Below are 9,626 nucleotides of genomic sequence, written 5' to 3'. Positions count from 1 at the left end.
AAACAATGTCAGGGCTCAAACCATCAAAGCCAAGCATGAAGACATGTACTAATGACTTGAATGAAGCCCAAACAAGTGCCCAATGGCCAAAAAGCTGCCCGGGATGAAGGCGAGATGGAGGACATACTCCTGTATGCTGACACAAACAGCCTGGGCTGGGCTGAAGGGGCTGCAATGCCATGTGGCTACAATGGCAAGTATTAGAAGCTCCAGGGGGTGCCCAAGAAGACGCACAACAAGCCTCAAATGCCCAAATGCAAGGGGGAGCTAGATACAAGCTCCAAGGTTTTGAGCTATGGCTGCCCTGTTTCAAGATGGCTGAAAATTGAGGTAAACCCTGCAAAGAGTGAAGAAATACCTCAGTGTGAATGCCTTGAGGGTGCCCAAAGGGGCCGAGAAGGTGCTTGGGAAGCCGGGGAGTGACGGGAGCTCGAAGGAGTTGGATATGGCTACCGGGAAGGAGACCCAATGCAAGTGGGGAGTCGATGGGAAGCTGAGAATGCCACGAGCCAAGCTCAAGAGTCGAGAAGCCGAGCTCTGATACCAGTTGAAAGGTGAGAAGGATCGAACCTTACACGCGAGACTATGGCGGGAGAGCAAGAGCAAAAAAAAGAGAGACAAGAAATGGGAAACTCCAACAGTAACAATGTGTGACTGGGCCTTCCTTTATTCAAACTGTCACTAAAAGAATAAAGAATAAAGTGACGGTGACAGGCGTCCGCCACCTGCAGTGTGCAGTGGCGGTGACTATCAGTGTAGTAATACACGAGCGGCTAGGTGGAGGCACCTTTACCCCCAACACTTTGCAAGTTATGCAACCTAGTTATTTGCATTTTTTGGTGTCAAGTTGTCATAGACATGTGGCTATAAAAAGGGGAGTCCCTTACATGCATTATCAGCATTAATTTCACCTGTCTTAGCTGTCATATGCCCACTAGACTGAGAAAAACCAGCCGTTGCATTTTGTACTCCATGCATCAAATAAGGACTTTGCAAAGTCTGATAACCAGCGGGCTATAGACCAATATTAGCATAAAGTGAGTTCACTACCTCAATAAGCATCATTCCTGGTGGCCCTCTTGGCAAGACTTGGATTCAATGCTTCTAGATGTATGCTCTATGGATTTTGGATGCTTATATGTCATTCACATGATGTTTTGAGCTTTGCTTGTTCATTTGGCATTCAACTTTTGCTTCAGTGGGAGCTACTTGACTTTATATACTAAGCTACATTTGGCACTTGGATGTACTACAGAGTATTTAGTTTATGCAGTTGAGCTTGAGCTTATCATACTGAGACAGTGGGACTCGTTATGACATGTGCATGCTCTCTTGATATTTATTAGATGCAATTACCCAATCGTGGGCTGATTTGATCTCTTGGCTTGGACCTCGTACTTATGTCTATCAGGCTATTGTTAGTGGTATTTATATGCTTTGGGGTTATGTATTGAGCTTCTACTTAGTGGTTTATGCATCTGGCAGTTCTCTTCATTTACCTTGAGACTTACCTTGTGTATGATGTCTATGCCTATTGGATGGTTTCTAACACATTGTAGTTGTGATAATATTACATGCTAGTTGTTCCCACCATCTTTTCTCTTAGTTGCTCACAATTGGTTGTTGGCATATTGTTGCAATTTATTATAGCAACCTGACATTTTAGCTTTATGAATTCTATTTTAGGGCAATCACCTATTCTTGACAGTTTCTTGACTATAGTTTGTGGATAGCTCATTATTTTGTCAGTACCTCTTGTTTCCAACTTGATTTAGTAGTGATTTTGGGGCTGATTTGTAGGATATTAAAGCATCCCATTTTTCCCTTCTATGCACTTCCTTAGTCTCATTGTGGCTTGTGGTTCTTGAGACAATGCTATCTTTAATATTGAGAAATTGGATGGGACCAATTATAGCTATTGGAAGACTCATATATATTATGGGAGCACTGAACTGTCCTCGAGAGACTAGACTAGATGCAAGATTTGTTACAAGAATTCTGATTACAAGATAAATCCCACATAGAGGCACAAGGTATAATGATAACTTAACAAGATACAAAAAATCCCACAACATGGGACCGTAGGTACAAACAACAGGACTCAATAGGATATAAAGGATCCCACAACCCAGAACCGTAGATACGGATATAAGATATTAGAATTACAAGATCTCCCTCGATGGAGATGAACAAGATACAAGACAATACTAGATAAGATCTCGTACTATAAGATTACAAGGTGACAAGACAACAAGAGTATAATGGAAGACAAGACAAGACTAGATACCATGAGTAGACAAGAACTAGGATTGGAACTCGAAGTTACTTACTTGGAGGTCTCAACTCCTTGAGCTCCCACGACTAGCATTGGTAAGATTAAGGATCTCTATGGAGAGAGCCCCTTCTTTTATAGGTGTTGGAGGGTAGCTATAGAACTTCTGGAATATTCTATGATGATATTATCGATGATGTAGGTAATGACATGGCATATCTTCTAGAAGGTGCTATGATGACATGGCATATCTTCTAGAAGGTGCTATGATGACATGGGAAGGGTGGCTTTGCATGGTTGTCTTAAGGATATCATGTTAAGGGTGCGTTCGCATGGGGTGTGGATTCATATAGTATGAGCAAGAATTAATCCGTACACTTGATCATGGCATGTTCATGACATCACCCCCTCCTCTACCAATGAGTTCCATGAGGAGTGGCTTGGTGGTTTGTCGTTGGATTCCTCTTATGAAATTCTTTAACTTTGAGAGGTGCTCCTTGGAGATATTTTGTAGGTTCTCAAGTGCGATCATTGATGTCATATCCTTTCCAGTGAACAAGGTATTCCAATCAACCTCGGGATATCCTCGACTCTAAGACATGCTTGACCTCAATTTCTTCATAATCTTCAATTTGGGCAAGTGGTGGGGGATTCGATATCTTCCCCCTTAGTGGTGAGTTATGGTATAGCTTGAGCAAGGAAACATGGAGACTAGATGGATCTTCATGATGCTGGGGAGTTGGAGTCGGTAAGCAACTAGGTTGATCTGGGCTACAATAGTGAAGGGCCCAAATCTTTAGTAGTCAAGCTTAGTGGAGGGTCTTGTTGTTTGGAGGTACACCTTAGTAACCATACTTCATCACCAATTTTGTATGCTGGATGTTGAAGACGATGCTATCCACATAGTGCTTCTATTGATTCTAAGCCTTTTGGATATGTGTTTGAGTTCTTGGTGTATATCTACTAGGTGTTGAGCTTTATCTCAGGCAGAAAGGTTCTTTACTTGATTTGAGAGATGTACATTCATCCTTGGATGCTGACCACAGTTTGCAAAGAATGGAGTTTTATTGTAGATGCATGGATACTATTATTATAAGAAAACTCTATAAAGGGAAAGAGCTCAAACCAATCATTCTGATAATAGTTGATGGTGTAGTGGAGATGTTATTCCAAGACTTGATTTACCCATTCTGTTTGACTATCAGTATGTGGATGATTGGTTGTGGATAACTTAACTTGGACTCCAAGGAGGTTGCAAAGGCTCTTGCAAAAACTAGATGTGACTTGGGGACCCCGATTCGCTGATGATGTCATCTGAGAGTCCATGTAATCTGAAAATGTATCTGAGAAAGAGTCTAGCGGTAGCTGCACCTATGATGGTCTTGGCGGTAGGGATGAAATGTGTCATTTTTTGAACCTATCTACCACAACAAGAATAGAATCATATTTGCCTGATTTGGGAAGATCTATTATGAAATCCAAAGACAGAGAAGACCAAGGTTGAGCTGGAATGGGCAAGCATTGGAGGAGGCCATGTGGTTTGTGATGAGGTACCTTGGCCCTATTGCAAGTATCACATGATTTTATATATTTCTTAACTTCTTTCCACATCTAGGGCCCTGTTGCAGGTATCACATGATTTTATATACTCATTAACTTCTTTCCACATCTAGGGCCACCAAAAATCTCTTGAAATAAGCTCTAAGGTCTTATTAACTCCAAAGTGTCTTGCTACTTGTTGGGGTGTCATGGTATTATTGGAGTACCTGGAGTCTCGGCATTCTTGGAGGGATGTAAAGTAGATCCTTGCATTATGACAATCCACTAGTCTCTTAAAACTCACAAACTTCATTTTCTTTTCCCTCTTGATTTTTTCTCTTGACATTGTTGGCCAAATCATCATGCGCCAGGGCTTCATGGATTAACTGGATCAAGATAGGGTCGTCTTAGTGACAATTGGAGATGCCTGCTAGCTGGTGAATGCCATTAGATGCATATGACCATCATCTCCATGTTGGGACAAGATGGCTCCTAAGGCATAACGTGATGCATCAGTCTCTAAGAAAAATGGCTTGATAGGATCTGGGTGGACTAGAATTGGGGCAATGTGAGTGAAAGTAGTCTTCAAGTTCTGGAAGGCCTTCTCAGCATACGGGGTACATGAGAACTTTGAGTTTCCTATGAGTCTAGTGAGTGGTGTGACTATCTTTGAGTAGTCCTTGATAAATATCCTGTAGAAGTTAGCAAAGCCAAGGAAACATTGGACATCACGAACACATGTGGGTGTCTACCAATCAAGAATAGGCTCAATCTTCTTGGGGTCTATGAAGATTCCTCTCTAGAAGACATTGTACCCCAAGAATTCCACTTCTATCTAATGGAAAGAATACTTCTCAAGTTTTGCATATAGTCATTTTTCTCTTAGCTTTTCCAAAACTAATTTTTACATGGTGTTTATACTCCTTTGGATCTTTTGAGAATATCAAGATATCATCCAAGTATATAACTACAAAATCATCTACTTGCCCTTGAAAGATATCATTCATCATGTGCTGAAACATTGCAAGAGCATTGGTTCGAATGGCATAATAACATACTCAGAGTGACCATACCTTGTGTAGAAGGTTGTCTTTCATTCATCTCCTTCTTTAATCTGTACAAGATTGTAAGCCCCTTAAAGATCAATCTTTGTGAAGATCTTGGCTTTTCCAAGGTGTTCCAAGAGCTCTGGTATCAACGGCACAAAGAGTATCGATTCTTGATTGTTATCTTGTTGAGTCTTTGTGATAATTCACACACATTTGGATGTGACCCATCTTTCTTCTTTATGAATAGAATTGGGGCTGCAGCAAGAGACTTTGAGTGCCTAATGAACCCCTTGGATAAGTTCTACTCAATATTCTTGCGTAGTTCAGCTAGTTCATCAAAGGATAGCCTATAGATAGGTCCAAAAGGTAGTTGACCCCCCTCATGGAGTTCTATATGATGCCAAGAGGCATATTTCACGGTGGATTCTGTGAGACCATGGTGGATTCCGTGAGGTTTTGCAGTGGATTTCGTAAAACTATATTTATTTGTCGAGGCTCGTACACAAGGTGGATTCCTTGTGCGAGAAGTTGACGAAGACGTCTGTCCTTTTCGGGCATCATGTCAATTTAATGTGCACGTGGGTGATTCCGCAAAATACATATTTAAATTAATGGGCGTTTATGAGTATAGAGTGCACTTGTATTAAATTAAGGTTAGGACAGAGTTCCAACCTATTTTATTATTTTGTAGCTAAAGGTAGTTGAAGACTGCTAGGTATTCATTTTTGTTGGTTTAATTTTATTATTTTCTAACAATTTTGAATTCTTCAGTTGATGTGTAGAGCAGGCGGCAGTGGCATTGGGAACCAGTAGGCGATAGCATGTATTCAAATTACCTAGAAGAAATTATCATTTTTGATGGGCACACGTCTTATCATTAAAGGTGTGGCGCTAATATTTATTTAGGCGCGCTTATTTATTGAAGCACTTGATAAATATTTATTATTTTGTATGCGCATAGGCGCTTAATTTAAATATTTCATTATTGGACATTGCATTTGGGCACAGCCCGATTTTGGGGATGTCCAACCTTTTTATTCTTTATTTGGACAAAGTAAACACAAAAGCTAAAAGCATGCTAATTGTAAATTAGGCTATTTTTGAGCTTTGAGATGAATAAATTTATAAATACATGCTTTGTGAAGCACTCACACAAGGCATGGGGGGAGAGTGTACCCAATTAGTCTCTTTTCTTTCATGTCATGCAAATATTTCTTCTTGTTTTATGAGCTTTAGTAGAGTTCTTTTGTTTTTGGGGACCTTCCAGTGCTCACTACGTATGCATCCAACATCTGATTTGCGCACCACTATAGCACAATGAAAGAACCTCAAAATCAAGTTTTTTCCATTATTGAACCTTTTTTTTAAGGCTTCGTCAAACCCTATCCCTCATTCTTATTATAATCTTTATGAGGTTCTACAAATGATTTTTAAATGCAATCATTTTCCTTGAATTTGGTCTACACTTGATTTAATAGTACCCCTTGCACTGCTATTGATTGCCATGTTGGAGAGGAGGTATGGACTGGAAAACCTCCATCATATGCTCATTTGCACATCTTTGGTTGTGAGGCATTCTGATATGTTCCCAAGGACAAGGGCAATAAGTTAGATCCTAAGTCTGTGAAATGCATCTTTTTTTGTTCCAGGGATCTGGGTGAGATGATGGACTATCAGTTATAAGATCCACAAGCTTGCAAGGTTATTTGCAGCCATAATGTCATTTTCCATTAGAAAAATGTGCATTAGCAACCTAAGCAGGTGATTGAGGTACACATGGTGATCTTTCAGGAGAAGCCTCCTACTCCCATACAGCTAGCTAGACAACCTACAATAGTTGATGCTCCAATGGCCCAAGTCCCACTTATTGTGCAAGATCAGCCTACTTTGAGATGCTCTACTAAAGCTAGTCAACCTAAGCACTTTACACACTCCATGGGTTATGTTATGGTAACAGATGTAGGTGATCCTCTCTCTTATGATAAGGCCATGCAGAGAGATGATAGTCATTCATGGAAAAGTGCTATGCAATTGGCATTTGACTCCTTACCGACTAACCATACATGGGATTTGGTTCCTTTGCCTAGTGAAAAGAAAACATTGCCATACAAGTGAATATACGAGTTGAAAAGTATCCATGGACCTCCCAAGCGTTAATGGTATAAGGAGGACCAATGATGACATATGAACCACTCACTACTTATAGTGAGCCGAATGGTTTCTTAAATAGACTTTGATGTTTGGAGTCTCACCCTCCATCTCATAAATTAAAGGACTTTACATATCACTAGTCTTGGTGTTTAAACTTCAAATTACTATTAATTGCACATAAGGATTGTTTGATCTAAATGTGTGCGAACAAACATTACATATAGCAATGCAAACTTGACAATTTTGATTAGGCTTGTGCACAATAGATGATGGAACTTTGGATCAACTCTTACTCATTCAAGAGCTTCCCTTGTTTTTTGGCTTAAGGCTATCTCTCACATAGTAGACTTGTATTCTATATTTGAATAGTCTATGCCACCCTCTCCTCTCAAAAAGTAAGAAAATAAAAGATATATAGGAGTTTGTAGTAGAGTCATCAATTATCATTCTCATTATATTCTATCATCAAAAGAGAGCTCAATGGTCTCAAGATGTTTATGTGGCTCCTCTTGTGCTTCAACAACCAATTCTCCACTGATCCGCTTCTCTCCAAGCCTCTAGGAGGAAGAAGAATAGCAAATGAGGAGAAGACCCTTCTCCCTCATTGTCCCTTGTACTCTTTCTCTTACTCAATGAGGAATGGTGGAAAATGTGCACCATGTGGTATGCAAGGATGACGGAGAAGAAGAAAGCGATGAAGAGAATGGAAGTAAGAAGAGCTTCTCCCACTCACTCTCACTCTTTCACTTACACACACACACACACAAAAGCAATAGCTATTGTGGAATTAAGAAGGTAAATATGGAAGTTTTCTCAATTGGAGAGCAACTTCAACTATGGCCACTTTCCTTGTTAGGCTCTCCACATCATCCTCCTTGCCTAGTTTAGTGGCAACTTGTATGACTTTTAAGTATATATTTTATTGAATGAATAATATGGTTTTTGATTTCCTCTTTCTCTTTCAACACATATCTTTCTAGAGTCCTTTGATTTAGTTATTAGAAAGAAAAGAATCAAGGTGGATTGTATATAAAGTTAGCCATGAGTTGGAGAAAACAAAGAAAGCCACACACCGAACCTTTGGGCAACATCTTTGACATGTCATGAGGATGTTCACATGTGCATCCATTACATATTACATTTATTTTCACATATATTTGTACATTTTTAAATCTTAGAAAATAAAAAACTAAAATGAAGTAGTACAATAGGTTTGCATGTATAAAAGTAACGTGCAAGGTATACACGATGCACATACATGCATGCATTTTTTTTATATACATAGTATGTCTTCTTATATTGTACCATGGTACATATGGTATGTTTCCCTATATATAATACTTATTCATGACATTCACCATGTTGTAGTTGCATCTTTGAAATCTTGACTAATCAACCATACACAACATGTACATATATGTTATATATTATATATTAATGTTATTATAAGGTATCACACATGCAATATGCCATGCAAGCACAAAACCTTTGGTTAATATTACGTCCATGCCTATATGAAGAATATACATACCTGCCAACAAGGTTGTGGCACTATGACTTCATTGTGGGTTGAGTTATTTAGGTGTGCAAGTTCAAGTGCTACCTTCCACTTCTCCCAAGGCATAATAAAATATATGTTCACTTACAATCTGTATGTCTAACAATACTTGACATACCAAGCATGGATTGCGATGAAGTACAATTCAGGTTTGTAACACCTTGTGAGGTAAGATCTGGTCGCGAAGCATGGTGTTTTGTGCACAAAAAAAATAGAAGAATAAACTTGGGTGTGGCATGTATAGGTCTAATAGTGCTCTTGTCGACACTTGCCACGTGTTCATAATACAAAGGTGCAAAGCACTTGCCTAGGCACATAGCACCTAGTTTGTATTGGAATGCCTTAAGGTTGTGAAGAAATGGGCCTTTGAATTTCTTGATAGTTTGAGGCTTGAGATAGAGAAGTGGAACTGAGAAGGGTTTAATTCGCAAAACTTGGCTGTCGTATGAAATAGTGAGCATTAGAGGCCTTGGAAGTTGGAAGTTCACCACACAGGTGAAAAGTGAATTTGGGGTGGGGGCCTGGCAATGCACGTGGCCCCCGCAACACCTTTTTCAGTTGAGTGGGCGAAGCATGTGTGTCATAATTATAATACGTCTTCATTATTTGCGGCCACAAAAACAACAAATTGGCGATTTGCAACACACACGATTCCCAGAATCGAGAGACGGAGACCTTTTCCCCGATAGATACCCTTAATTACTTCGCAAAATAAATTGCAAAACTCTAATTATCACAATTTTGACAATTGGGGAAGGATCGCCATCTAGATAAAGGCGGAAAACGATAGGAGCAGAGTAAAAGTTACGCCTTGTCTGTCGAGTGGCGGGGCAGTGATCTGCTGGTCTGGCCTTTTCTGCATTCTATTGTGACAGCTGGGCAGCCTTCCCAAGAACACACAGCTAACCTGGCTGCCTCACTAGTAACTACTAACTAACCTGGCTGCCTCACTAGTAAGTTAGTAACTACTAATGAGATGGGGCAACTTGCATTTCTCTCTCATGAGATAGATGGGCATCTAAGCTTTCGCTTTCTCACTTCAAGCTATGTATATGCA

This window comes from Lygodium microphyllum, chromosome 13, assembly GCF_053477565.2.
Source record: "Lygodium microphyllum isolate KBCC chromosome 13, Lygodium_microphyllum_v1.1.10, whole genome shotgun sequence".
NCBI lineage: Eukaryota > Viridiplantae > Streptophyta > Polypodiopsida > Schizaeales > Lygodiaceae > Lygodium > Lygodium microphyllum.
Note: the sequence above shows the minus strand (reverse complement) of the source record.